The sequence below is a fragment of the Stenella coeruleoalba genome, assembly GCF_951394435.1.
Source record: "Stenella coeruleoalba genome assembly, chromosome: 15".
NCBI classification, from domain to species: Eukaryota; Metazoa; Chordata; class Mammalia; order Artiodactyla; family Delphinidae; genus Stenella; species Stenella coeruleoalba.
The window spans coordinates 71,737,453-71,752,198 of NC_137161.1; the positions used below are offsets into that span (position 1 = coordinate 71,737,453).

General features: G+C 45.8%; 1 protein-coding gene across 3 annotated transcripts in view; it reads left to right on the forward strand.

Moving 5' to 3' along the window:
* Positions 1-5,060: 5,060 nt before the first annotated feature.
* SGF29 (SAGA complex associated factor 29) overlaps positions 5,061-14,746 on the forward strand; it is a 28,213-nt gene continuing 18,527 nt past the window's right edge. For 2 of the 3 annotated variants that reach the window (XM_079943687.1, XM_079943685.1), the window contains exon 1: positions 5,061-5,636. The gene's annotated coding sequence lies outside the window, so the exon portion shown is untranslated. Of the gene's footprint in view, positions 5,637-8,183; positions 8,246-14,746 lie in introns of those variants that run through there. The other variant, XM_079943686.1, reaches the window with a different exon arrangement.

Below are 14,746 nucleotides of genomic sequence, written 5' to 3' on the forward strand. Positions count from 1 at the left end.
ACTAAGACCCGGTGCAGCCAGAAAGAAAAACAAAAATCAACCCCCAAAATACAAACAGACCAGGCAATTTAAGGTGGAGAAATTAGGAAATACGGAGTTCTTGCAAAGTAGTGGGGCTTTACCACTAAATGTAGTAGCAAAATCATTCCCTCTAGCATGACATGAGATGGGGTGGGGTCGGGTCACTGAAATAATTTTTTTTTTAATAGCTTCGTGAATGTCTAGCAGGACAGTCAGACGTCGTACAGGATGTAGGACAATTCTGTGTACGACCGACTGTCCTGCTCCGACCTGAGATCATTGTGACTACGGAGAACACGCCCACAAATTCCCGACCTACCTCTAGGGGACGGTCTTTCACTCATTCACTTCTGCCACCAGGACTCCGGGTTACCAGCTGCGAGAGTCCTGAGCCCACTTCTTTTTTTTTGCAGTACGCGGGCCTCTCACTGTTGTGGTCTCTCCCGTTGCGGAGCACAGGCTCCGGATGCGCAGGCCCAGCGGCCATGGCTCACGGGCTCAGCCGCTCCGCAGCATGTGGGATCTTCCCGGACCGGGGCACGAACCCGCGTTCCCTGCATCGGCAGGCGGACTCTCAACCACTGCGCCACCAGGGAAGCCCCTGAGCCCACTTCTGAGCTTCAGTCTGCTCATCTGTAAAGGGAGAACGGCAACAGACCCTGCTATGTGAAAGGGCCTCCTCCAGACCCGGCCCACAGTACACTGCTATTTCTCCCAGTCTTCAAAGAAAGAAAACCGAGGCTCAGAGAGTGACTTGCTCAAGGTCACACGGCTGGTGAGTGGTGAAGGATTCCTCCCCCGGTCTACCTGACCCTAGTTCCAGGGCTCGTTCTGAGTCAGCACAGCTGACCAAACACCGGCAAAAGTTTTACAGCTGTGTGTATGGAGGCATCTGTCAGGGTTTCCTCCTTCCTCCCTTCCTCCCAGTCAGTCAGTGCTTGCTTGGGACCAAGCCAGGTATTGCACCGAACTACACACTGCGCCCTCTGGAAGCTCTGGGGGAGGTGGGTCTTCAGCAAGATTAGTGCACATTCCTATCCAGAATACCATGCATCCCCTCAGTACATTACCCTTTCATTTTACTTTCTCCAGGGCATTCAGTTATTACTAATCAAAAATCTCTTTTTTATTTGTTTACTTCTCCATGATTTGTCCCCGCTAGAATACAATCACTGGTTTAGTTTAGTTAGCAGTTAAAGGAGTAGGCTCTGGGACTTCCCTGGTGGTCCAATGGCTAAGATTCCACTCTCCCAGTGCGAGAGGCCGGGGTTCAATCCCTGGCCGGGGAACTAAGATCCCACAAATGGCAACTAGAGAGCCCGTGCGCCACAACGAAGACCCAGCGCAGCTAAAATAAATAAATAAATAAAATAAAATAATGAAAAAATAAAGGAGTAGGCTCTGAAGCGGGGCTGCCTGGGTCCAAACTTTGGTTCTACCAATTGTATGCCCTTAGACAAGTTATTTAGCCTCTCTGTGCCTCGGTTTCCTCATTTGTAAAATGAGATTAATAATTGTACCTACCTAGGAGGATTGCTGTGAGGATTAAGGGACCAATTTTTATAAAGGCTTAGCACGGTACCTAGATCACAGTAAGCGTTAAATAATGTTAGCTATCATTATCATTATTCACGACAGCAGGAATCTTGTCTACCTTATCCCTGATGCCTGGCACAGAGTCAGCGCTCAATAAATGACTAGTTGAATACATAGAGCTATGCTGAGATCAATATTGGTTTTTCAGCTTCCAGATGCTCCGTTCTGAAGAAACAGAGAGGCCCAATCCTAGTCCCACAGAGGACTGTGAAGACACGCGACTGTCCTTCATGGAGCCAGGAAAGAAGGTCACTCTGGCCTTGATCGTGCACATGCTGGAAGAATGAAGTCTAGACCCTGGGGGGAGGGGCAGGCAGGCGAGGGTGCCCAAGAGAGAAGGGACTTTGGCGAACCCATCAGCTGGACCTATAGGACCCAAAAGATGACTCAGTGGGAAAAGTCAGGAGGTGTGTTTTCCATTCCCTTGCCTCCAGGTGTGGTTAGGCCATTAACCATAGGCCAGCCACAAGGAAGTTTATTTTCTTTCTGCTTATGGCTCTATACCTTCGTGACATTCCAGGAGATTGCCAAGCATGCCTATTACAACCCAGTATGATCAGCCTGGAGTAAACACAGGGGGCTGGGGGAGCTCTCCAGAGGTCACCTAACCCAGCAGGGCATGGGGTGGGGCAGGTGGAGGGGGTTGTGAGAGGATCAGGGCAGACTTCCTGGAGGCAGTGAAGCTTGAACAAGAACTAATGTGAGAAAGACAGCAAGACATGCCCAACTCCAGGAGTTAAACCATCCAAGTCGGGAAATCCTGGATAGCCTGAGGGATGTGCAGAAGTCTTTGGCTCGAAGGATCAGGAGCGTCCGTTGAAGGCAGGATATGTCATCAAGGTGAGTTGGTGACATCACTGTATACCAAGGGGACTCAAGAAGCTTCAATGAAGTGAAACAAGATACGTCTGTATGACCTTATAGTCCCAAGTCCAGGGAAACCCTCAAGCTTGGCTGCTGTGCTTGGAATTATTCTTGACTGTGTGATAACATCACCTTGAGTATAAATGGATGCAATATTGATAAAAATGTTAAACGCACATACCCCCTGAGAAGTCTCCTATAGAAATGCTCCCAGGTCTTCCCTGGTGGCACAGTGGTTAAGAAAGAATCCTCCTGCCAACACAGGGGACATGGGTTCGAGCCCTGGTCCGGGAAGATCCCACATGCTGCACAGCAACTAAGCCCGCGAGCCACAACTACTGAGCCCACGTTCTGCAGCTACTGAAGCTCGTGCTCCTAAGCCTGTGCTCCACAACAAGAGAAGCTACTGCAACGAGAAGCCCGTGCACCGCAACAAAGAGTAGCCCCCGCTCGCCACAGCCAGAGAAAGCCCGCGAGCAGCAACAAAGACCCAACGCAGCCAAAATAAATAAATAAATAAATAAATTTATTAAAAAAAAATGCTCCCAGCCTTGTTTGTAGAGTGAAAAACAGGAAACAACTTAAGTGTCCATTAAAAAAAATAAGCTATATCTCTAGCCCTGATGAGAAGTTGTCCATAAATCACTGTTAAGTGAAAAAAGTAGTCTACAGAACATCATGTATACTATAATCCAAAATTTTGCATTACATTTATTGAAATAATAGAGATGGGAGCAGCCTGACACTCTAGTGCAGTCAATAAAGAGGTCATTGTCTGTGAACTGACCTAAATCATATACTTCTTTTTTTTAAAATTTATTTTTGGCTGCGTTGGGTCTTTGTTGCTGCGCGCGGGCTTTCTCTAGTTGTGGTGAGTGGGGGCTCTTCTTCGTTGCGGTGCGCGGGCTTCTCATTGCGGTGGCTTCTCTTGTTGTGGAGCACGGGCTCTAGGCGCACAGGCTTCAGTAGTTGCAGCAGGTGGGCTCAGTAGTTGCAGTGCGTGGGCTCTAGGGCGCACACGCTCAGTAGTTGTGGTGCACGAACTTCATTGCTCCGCGGCATGTGGGATCTTCCCGGACCAGGGCTCGAACCCGTGTCCCCTGCATTGGCAGGTGGATTCTTAACCACTGCACCACGAGGGAATTCCGAAAGGAAATTTTTAAGTGTCAGTTTATTTCATCCCTTTCCTCCATTGGGTTCCATGCATACTATGCCACCTTCTGGTCATGATATGTTTTTTTTTGTCTATGTCAAGGAAAACCACCATTAAATGCGAATACAGTAGTTACAATATCTCCCACCTGCCTGCCACATGAGGTCAGGTTGAAGAGAGCTTTTTGTTTTGCTTAAGTGGGTGATGGGTGAGCATGAACAGGGACAATCTGAGAGATTGGAGGCTGGCTTTACATAGAAGGTCCCTGAAGCAACCATGTAAAAAGCCAATCCTGAAGGGGGAGAAACCAAAGAGCAGAGAAGGATGTGAGCATGGCCCTCAGCAGTGGAACTCTGTGTCAAGGGAGGAATTTGTAAAGGGATTGTTAGGAAAGTATGATATGTAACTCTCTCCACATGCCCTCAAGAGACCGTCAGTGAAGGTTGCTGTGACTTTTCAAGGCTCTTTGGAAAAGCATTTCAGATGTGTTGCTCTGAAGTGATGAGACTTAACGGATAGATGAAGAAGGCCCAGATTTCTTTGCCATGCTGTAGCTTTCTCACAGGACGGAACTATGCTGCCCAGACAAAGGGAGTGTTCTGGTCAGTTCCACAGTTCTAACTTTCTCCTATATGACAGTACCTGATACATAGTAAGTGCCCAACAGATGTGAACTGCAGACACTTAGTGATGGATTGAATATGGGCTGGGAAGGAAAATGTGATATCAAGGGTAACTCCCAGCTGCCGGCTTAGGCCATTGCTGCCAAGTGGAAGGTAAGAAAATGAAAACGGAGGACAGATGATTCTTTTGAGAAATCTGGATGTGGAGGGGAAGACAGAGCTACCTCTTACAATATGGGCAACACTCCTAAACACTTTTAAAAATTAATCAAGTGATACATGTTTATTGTAGGAAACATAAGAAATTAAAGTCAAACGAACAAAAAGTTGTGAGTGCCAAATCTCCCCTGAGGAGAATCTGAAGTTGGTATTTGACATTCAGGAGAAATAGCTTCTGAGACTCCTACAAACACGAAAATGTGAAATCCTTGCTAGCATAAGCCTCATAAAATGCAGGATATAAAGCTGAGACTGGGTAGATGGTCATGCCATTTATTGAGAGACCACAGAAAGAAAAGCAAGCTTGCAGGAAGAAAATGATGCATTAAGTTTTGGGCTGAAACAGTTTGTGTTGATGTCTGAGATTCTTCTAATGAATAAAACAATATTGAAGGCCTATTATATACCAGGCACTATGCTAGGTAGCTGGAATACATAGGTGACTAAAAGAGATGATCCTGACTTTATTGAGCTGGCAAGTGTATCAAATAATCGAAAAAAATATATAATTATAAACTTTGGTAGGGGTTATGTAAGAAATTACAAGATGCTAGGATGTAGACCATTGTAGTTAAATACTTGCTCACACAACTGTAGTACATTCCTGGGAAGATTCCCTAAAAGCATGATTTCTGGGTCTACAGATCTGCTTGTTTCTATTTGTTTTTAAAGAATTTAAAAATAAACTTTATTTTTTGGAGCAGTTTTAGGTTTCCAGCAAAATTGAGGCAGAAAGTACAGAGAATTCTCATATGCCCACTGCTCCCACTTCAATCAACAATCTGCTCGTTTAAAAAAAGTATTATTGTTTTATAGAGGCATTTATTGGGGAATGGGAGAGGATACTGAAAACACACAAGGACCCTGGTTTGGTAAAATAAGGTTCAGTTGAGTCGGGAAACAGTGTGTAAACTGAAAACTACATTTCCCAAGGGGCAGCGCGGCATGTCACAGAGGAAGAAGGTGCATGCGTAGAGAGGTCCTCCGCGCTGCGACCAAGCTCATAAAAGGCAAAAAAGCGTGTGTGGTTTTCGCCCTGCGGCGAATCTTCGAACGCAAGCGCGTTGTTATCCGCAGACTTTGAAAAGCATTCGAGGGACCGCGCGCCTGCTCCCGCTGTCGCAGTTTCCAGCGCGACGTGCTGTTCCACCCGTGGCTCGGTAGGTGGCTATGGGTCGCGGTCTGGGACACCCCCCGGCCTTCGCCCACCCCGCCCGGAGAATGGCGGGAGCGGAGGGCTGAGGATCCCCATTCCCGGGCCTTGCTGAGGCGGCTCTTGAGGGGCGGTGCGCACGCGCCCTGGGCGGGGAGAGGCGGGGCGCGGGGAGGGAGGGAGGGGTGGCGCAGACCTTCTGTAAGGTCTGCGCTTGCGCCCGCCCGCCCTGCGAAGGTGGGAAGCAGCCGCACGTGGAGCTTGGCTTGGTGGCTGGGAGAGGTGGGGTACCCAGCCCAGGTGCGAGAAGACGAGGGCAGAGGATGGGCCCCGAACCTTGGCAGCTCTGTTATTTGCTCAAGATGTGCCCATCTTAACCAAACAACCTCATTCTTCCTTCACATTCCTCCCGGTGGCTCATCTCTCTGCCCCTGTTTGCAGCCAAAATTTCAACCTGTATTCACCAGCACCTTTTCTCCTCCAAACCCACTCCATTCAGGCCTGGCCCCCACCCCTCCTCTGAAATAGCGCCTTGTCAAAGACACCGATCATCTCTAGGTCGCCAAATTCAGTGTTAAGTTAGTTCTGAGACCCCTAGCAGTATTTAATGCAGTTAGTCACTGTCTTTAATGGAAACGCGTTTTTTGTTTGCCTTGTGGAACATTCTCGTCTTTAGCTTCAGCTCTCTCTGACTTCTTTGCTGATTCTTGCTCTTCCTTACTTTTAATGGTTGTACTGCCCCAAAGCGTCATCCTAGATCTCTGTTCAGTGTTCACTTCCTGGGCTTTAAATATAAATACCGTCTACTGTGCTTAACTCTCAAATTTCTGCCTTCAAGTCATTGCTCTTCCTGAAATTTTGAGTTTTACCTTTCGCCTTGCTCAGTTTTGTCTTCCTTCCAGTTGCTTAGGCCAAGCACCTTGAGTTACTGTAGGTGTCTTTTGCTTCCTCTCTCTCCTCCTCCATCAGTCAGCATGTATTTATCCTTGAGGCTTTGAAGTTTCACTCCTGGGTGTCCAATTGTAGGTATGTTTGGTATTTGGTCAGTCCTTTCTGCCTGAGAATTTCTGTTTTCATTTTTGGCGTTCTCTGTCATTTATTCAGATTTAGCCATTTATGTATTCTGATCCATCCCTTTTAGAGTGTTTATTTTACCTACAATTAAGTATACCAAACTGTTTAATATCTGTGTTCCTTTCTGGACTGTAAGTTTCCTAAGATCAAGGCAGGGACTGTTTGTCTCATTCACTGCTGTATACCCCTCATGCCTGGCACAGAGTAGGTGCTTGATAAATGTTAATGAATGAATGAATGAATGAATGAATTTACAAAGGGAAAGTACCTTTTCTCCATAGGTGGTAAGTAGACAATCCCTCTTAAGAGGATATTGGTTCCAACTAATTTGTTTTCTGCGGTCCCGGAGGAGAAGGTATTGAACAGCCCAGGTTCAGAATTGTTGCAGTGTTTCTAAGAGGTTTCCAGGATTCAGTTCGGTTCTGCAGTCTATTTTGAGGACTTGGTAGGTGCCAGGCCCTGTGCTAGTTGCTGGGAATATAAAGATAAATAAAACTGCATCCCTCTATTCTAAGAGGTGTGGCAGGAGGGACAAGTGAAACAATTAGTCTCCGGGTGTATGTGTGACAGGTGCCAGACGGAAGTTGGTGTACCGTGTTTTGGAAGTTTCTGGAAGTTTTGGTTGCCCTTGGCATCAGGGCAGATGAGAGGGGCCTGGGACAGCCAGATCTCCCTGACAGTTGTTTCTGGCTATAAGCAGCTTTGTCCTTCTATCCTAGTGTGCCATACAAATATTGTGTTCCCTGAGTGCCATGGTGTGAAAAAGGTTGGCAAGTACTGCTGTAAAAGTGTTAATTTTGCTACCATTTGATTTGGACCCTGAAAAACGAGTAAATTTGAGAGATCCAGAGGGGAAGAGGGGGAAGGATCAAAGGCATTTCAGGCAGGCATAACAGAAGCATAAAAGTCTGTGCTTGTTTGAGGCTGGGGCCCTGGGATTTTTCGGCGTGGGTATTGTAGGCCAGTTGAGAGATGCCCTCCAGGATCTGAAGCAGTACCTTGGAAGTGTTTGGTAAACCGGAGTGTCCATCTTATAAATACCTGGCCCACGACGAGGCACCCTTTTCTCAGTGGGTAGGTCCAATTAGAGTCCATAGTTTTAGAGACCAATTTTCTGGAGCTAGAAGCAGGGGTGTTAAGTCAAAGTCCTTTTTTTCTGATTTCTAAATTTATATACAAAGATTCTTACAAAGGTTTTAAAAATGAATCTCACTAGGAATTTTGATGAGTCATCTGCCTTGGGAAAAATACCCAATTTATGTCACTTCAGGATTTGTGGTCACTGTATCTGTGGAGAGGAAGGTAGAATGGTGAACACTGAACCAGTGGGAGTTGGATGTTGATACTAAGTTGTTTGAGCCCTTCAGGCTTAGGTTGCAGAGTCAGACAAATCTGAATTTGAATCCCACCTCTTCCACTTATTATTTGTGTTTTCTTGGTAAAGTCATTTATTTCTCCAAGACTCAAGTTTCCTCAGTACTATGAACAGTACTTTGCAGGATTGTTGAATAGGATAATCTACGCAAGAGTGCTTAGCACATGGTAGGTAATCAGGAATAGCTGTCATTGTTACCTTTATTTTCCTACCTCTTTTTTTTTCAGATGGCACAATGAATCACTGTCTTACTGGTGATACTTTCAGTGTAATCATAATAACCTAACAGTTGATTGGCAGTTTACAGTAGACAAATTGCTTCTACTTCCATGATCTCTTTTGCTATTGAATATGCTGAAGTTGTGACAAAACTTAGAATTGGGAGGAAGAGCATAGATTTTATAGTTTGCAGACTTGCAATCCCAGCTCAACTACCTGTATTTCCTGAGTTACCAGCATAACTTAACCTGTCTGAACTTCAGTTTCCCCAGCTGTAAAGAAGGTGGGCTTGTAGCATTGATGTAGGTTTAAAGGAGAATCACCTATGTAAGCTTCAGAACAGAAGCATGGTAGGTACTGGGCGGGGGTGGGGGTGGGTAAGTGGAAATCATCGTCTTAATTTTTTTAAAAAAACTAATTGATTAATGTAGCTTCTTACTGATGGTGGCTAAATTGAGGGTATGGGATCTGAGTGTAAAGTCTTAGATGCTTTGCTTCCCTTTGACTCATAACAAAGCTTTTATTGTCTTGAGTCCCGTGGGATTCTTTTTAGAGTGGTTTAAGTATAGGATGTTTGCATTTGTTTGTATGAGGCCTTGGCTGCTAGTAGAGGGTCAGAGAACAGTTTTAAGCTGGGTGTTCAGCAGCTGATATGTGCTTTCCACCTGAAGCCTTTGTCCCCAAGAATTACCTCTTTTTAGTCAAACTTCCCAGTTGCAGGTAACAAAAAGGTAACCCAAACTAGTCTAAGCAGAAAAGGAGTATCTGTTGACTGTATCTGGAGTCCTGGGTGCATCAGTTTCAGGCATGGCTGTATCCAGAAGCCTAAATTATGTCACCGGTATTTTCTGTGTCTTCTCAGCTCTGCTTTTGTCCATGTTGATTTCTACCTCAGACAGGTGAAAGACTCCATCGTTCCAGGCTTCCATGCTACTCTTTTTTTAAAACATCTTTATTGGAGTATAATTACTTTTTTTTTAAACATCTTTATTGGAGTATGATTGCTTTACAATGGTGTGTTAGTTTCTGCTGTATAACAAAGTGAATCAGCTATATGTGTACATATATCCCCATATCTCCTTCCTCTTGCGGCTCCCTCCCACCCTCCCTATCCCACCCCTCTAGGCGGTCACAAAGAACCGAGCTGATCTACCTGTGCTATGCGGCTGCTTCCCACTAGCTAGCTACCTATTTTACATTTGGTAGTGTATATATATCCATGCCACTCTCTCACTTCGTCCCAGCTTCCCCTTCCCCCTCCGCATGTCCTCAAGTCCATTCTCTACGTCTGCGTCTTTATTCCTGTCCTGCCCCTATGTTCTTCAGAACCATTTTTTTTTTTTAGATTCCATATATATGTATTAGCATACGGTGTTTGTTTTTCTCTTTCTGATTTCACTCTGTATGACAGGCTCTAGGTCCATCCACCTCACTACAAATAACTCAATTTCGTTTCTTTTTATGGCTGGGTAATATTCCATTGTATATTTGTGCCACATCTTCTTTATCCATTCATCTGTTGATGGACACTTAGGTTGCTTCCATGTCCTGGCTATTGTAAATAGAGCTGCAATGAACATTGTGGTACATGACTCTTTTTGAATTATGGTTTTTCTCAGGGTGTATGCCCAGTAGTGGAATTGCTGGGTCATATTCCATGCTACTCTTTTTTTTTTTTCGGTACGCGGGCCTCTCACTGTTGTGGCCTCTCCTGTTGCGGAGCACAGGCTCCGGCCGTGCAGGCTCAGCGGCCATGGCTCACGGGCCCAGCCGCTCCGTGACATGTGGGATCTTCCCGGACCGGGGCACGAACCCGTGTCCCCTGCATCGGCAGGCAGACTCTCAACCACCGCACCACCAGGGAAGCCCTCCATGCTACTCTTAACCAACAGAAAGATGTTATCTTTTTGCAGATAGCTCTAGCAAAAGATCTGAAATTGATTTTGTCCAGATTTGGGTCACATATCTCTTCCTGAACCAGTCATGGTGGTCAGGGAGAATATAATATTTTCATGGGCCCAGGTGGTATACCCAGCCTTGGAGCCAAGGTGAGGGGTGGTTTCCCAAAGGGAAATTAAGAGTGCTATTACCAGACCTAAATATTTACTTAAGAAAAATGAATATGTGTGTTTAAAAAGAATCACATATGACTGCTCGTAACAGTTTTATTCATAATGACCCAAAGTGGAAATAGATGCTATTCAGAGAGAACAGGTTAAACAAACCAGTTTGTTCATATAATAGGTGCAACTCAGCAATAGAAAGAAGCAAACTCCTGATACACACAGCAACACAGATGAATCAAAACACATTAAGTGGAAGAATCCAGACACTAAAGAATATGGATGGCATGATTATGTTTCTGTGAAATTCTGGAATAGGCATAACTAGTTTGTAGTGGAAAATATCAGAACAGTGGTTCCCCTTGTGGGTAGAAATAGAAAGTGTGGCCATCTAAGTGGAAAAAAGAGGGTTCTAGGACGCAGAAGGTTTAGGGTACTGGGCCTTGCTTCAAAATTCATAAGAATTCTGAAACTTACAGGAATTGCGTAACCTCTTCTTGGTTAGAGACTAATGCTGAGATCAACTGGGACCCTTGGACTCAGATAATGGGCAGCTTGGGCTGAACATTCAGTTTCCTCCCAGCTGGGAGCTGCCTGAACTTTCAGTTAGATGTGGTCCTGAGTCTGCATTCTGGCTTTGCACCACCAGGCTTAGTGTCCTCAGAGTGGAGAACCACAGAAGCCTTTGCCTATACTGAGAATGTGTGTTCTGGGGAAATTCAAGTTCACAGCTGACTGGATCCAGAGACAGCAGTAATTTATTGGAACATCATAAAATGAGTTGGTTTTCCCAGGCAGGGCGCACCCAGTAGGCGGAGCTTAAGCAGGAGGGGGCCCTTAAATGGCGGGGGCAGTGATTGCTTCCCCAGGCTTGGGACGCATCGGCGTTTTCTGTTCCTTGTGCCTTTGACTGCTTTGCTCAACTTAACACAGTCCCTGTCTTTTTTCCTGGCAGTCCCCTGACCCACATCTACGGATGAGGAGGAGGCAGCTCGTGTCTGCTAAGGGCACGCTCTGTGCCAGGCACTGTCTATCACCTTACTTGTGTGGTTCGTCCTCAAGTGGGTGATCTGGTTTTTATAGAGACTCGGAAAGGTTAGAGAACTTTCTCAGGGTGAGAACTCTATAGCTCTCCTGTCCCCATTCCTCTCCTTGGAACACTCCTAAAATATGCCTGTCAGTTCATTACCCTGATGGCTGTATTGCAGGCAATCACGAGGGGAAACAACCGACACACCTACAACCATTCTGTACCTAGGCAGCCGTTCCGTTTTTCACTTTCAGTGCAGTATTCAATAAATGACATGAGCGGACTTCCCCGGCGGTCCAGTAGTTAAGACTCCATGCTTCCAATGCAGGGGATGTGGGTTCAATCCCTGGTTGGAGAACTAAGATCCCACATGCCGTGCAGTGTGGCAAAAAAAAAAAAAAATTAAATTAAAAAAATTTTTTTAAATAAATAAATTACATGAGATAGTCACTTTATTGTAAATAGACTTTGGGTTAGACGGTTTTGCCCAACTGTAGGCTAATACTGTAAGTGTTCTGAGCACGTCTAAGGTAGACGAAGCTAAGTTATGACGTTCAGTAGGTTAGGTGTGTCAAGTACATTCTCAACTTATAGTGGGTTGATCGGAACATAACTCCATGGTGAGTCAAGGATGATCTGTATATTATATATACAGAAGGTATCATACAAAATGAAAATCATTGTAGGTTGCTGGGATTTGCTTTAAGATATTCTTTGATGTTGTTGACTTTTTTTTTTTTTCATCTAAATTAGGAAAAAATGGAAATAGCGTTGTGACCAGAGTACTTTGGAGAGCCAGGGGAGTTTCTGACTGCCTCGCTGGTTAAGGAGTACCCCAGAGAAGAGAGGGCACTGGAGTAGGAAGAACTCGCTGCCTTTTGTCAGTCAAGTCCCAGGGGAGGGGCCTCAAGGTAGTGGAAGCAGCCTGATGGTCCTTTCAGAGAGCTCAATACCGACTGCTTCCAGAGAGAGCTGTAGTTCATTGTATGATAAGATCATAAAATGAGGTTCTCCTAGGCAGGGCACTACCCAGTGGGCAAAGTGAGCCTCCAGAATCCTGGCACTCATCTCATTACTTCAGAATTATTAGGTTGGCCACAAAGTTCGTTAGGGTTTTTCCATAAGATCTTTTTGGCCAACCCAGTACTTCACACTGAACAGAAATCAGGTGAGAAGAGAGCATTTTAAAAGTCACAAGTCAGTGTTTTTATGTGAAGGCATCCTGACAGGTCTCTTGTCAAAAACAGGGCCCTCCTTACCCACCTCTGCCTTCTGATTGCAGGATTAGGCCCTGCCTGGCTTGGTATTTGACCTACTCCTTCCCCTACAGACCAAGTGGGTCAACTTTTTCACTTTGGTTGGCTGAAAGTTTCAACATCAATTTCATTGTCTGTCTCTGCATCTACTAATTGCAAAAGGTTTTATGAGATAACATACTTTTTCTTCTTGTATATACATGGGATCTCTGGAGAAATACCCAAAAAACAACAGGGGTTGCCTCAAGGGGTGGGAGATTTCATTGTGTTTCTTTTAATCGTTTGAATTTTTTTTACTGTGTGCATATATTATCTAGTAGTTAAAGGTTTTCTTTTACTTTTTTTCCCCCTTAGGCGGAACAGACTTTGTGTGTAACCACAGTGAGACAAAGAGACAGATGATATTGCAGTAATGTGATGAGAGCCTAAACTAAGGCAGTGACAGGTGTGATGGAAGAGAAGGATCTGGATTTAAGAGAAATTTCTGAGGCAAAATCAATAGAATTTGAATGGGGATTGATCAAGGGCATGGGGTTTGGAGATGAGCAAGGAGAAGACCCCAGGATTTCCAGCTTGGGAAGCTGGCTGGACAGTGATGGGCACCACTCACCCACGTCTGGAAGGCAGAGCCGTGCAGGGCAGGAAGTGTGAGGTGTCTGAGGGGCATCATGGTTGGGACGTTCAGGTGGCAGCTGCAGGTCTGAGCTGGGAGCCTTGGAGAGAAGTCAGGGCTGATGATACTGATGTGGAAGTTTCAGAATAAGGGTGCTTGAAGCTGGTGACAGTGCTCAGGGAGTGCTTAGAGAATGAGAAGAGGATCCAGGGTGACCGTCCACTGAGGTGGAGGAGGAGGGCAACAGAAAAATAGGGGAGACTGGAGGCCTGGAAACCCAGAGAACAGAGCTTTGAGGAGCAGCTTGTGGTCAGGTATTCAGTGCAGCAGAAAGTTCCAGGAGCTGGCAGGAGATCATAGGCACTGAGGGAGCACCGGACTGCAATGGTTAAAGATTAAATGGGAGTAGAAGTGAGGATGGTGGGTACCGTGCCAGCCCTGTGCTAGGTACGGAGGATAAAGTGATCCCTGCCGTCAGAGACTGGACACGCTGGGGGAGGGGCAAATACACACACACAGAGAACTGTAATACGATTTGTTGGGCACAGTGGTGGAGAGATGCACAGGGTACAATGGGGACACAGAGAAAGGTAACTTCACCCAGCTGAGGAGACTGGGGGTTTCTATGATTAGAGGAGGGGGTGACTTGGTAGTAATCCAGGTCTTAGAGAACAGTTAAATCAGGCAGAGGATTAGGGGTAATCTGCCTGCAGGAAGAGCATCCCAGATAGAGGGAGCGGCACAAACATAGGGCACAGGCATAAGTTACATGGCGCCCGGTCAAAAGCGGAACAGTTCAGTATTACTGGAATAGAAAATGTGAGGCAGACAGAGCCGAGCGATGTTCTAGTGGGGGAGACATGAGGATGGAAACCTCTTTGTGGAGACCTTGTGTTCTGTATTAAGGGCTTGACTTCTCCTGGGGGGGGGGGACGTGGGAGGGGATTGAAAGGTTTTGGTAGGGAAATGATATGGCCACACTTGTCTTTTAGATGGACAGTCCTGGAGCTCTGCAGAGGGTGGATTTGAGGGAGACGAGAAAGCAGGGAGGAAGCCCAGCTAGGAGGCTGCCGTGTAAGTTACAGCCTGAACCAACGAGTGAAGGACGAAAAAGGAGTGGATGGAGGCCTGAAATACTGGGGCAGTAAGTCAGCCAGAGTGGCGATTGGTTGGACATGAGGATTGAGGGAGAAGGGGGAGTTGAAAATAACTCAGGTTCCAGCATAGGTGGCTGGATGGGTTAGGGGGAGTGTGCTCCCACCTAGGGGTTTGGGGGTGGGGTGAGTAGGGAGGGGGTGAGCTTGCTTTTGGACATACTGATTTTTTTTTTGAACAGTTTTACTGAGATATAATTCACCTACCATACAACTCACCCATTTAAAATGTATAATTTATTGGATGTTTTAAAGTATATTCAGAGTTGTGCAACCATTAATAGCATCATCTAATTTTAGAATATTTTCTGGGTACATCGATTTAACAAAATT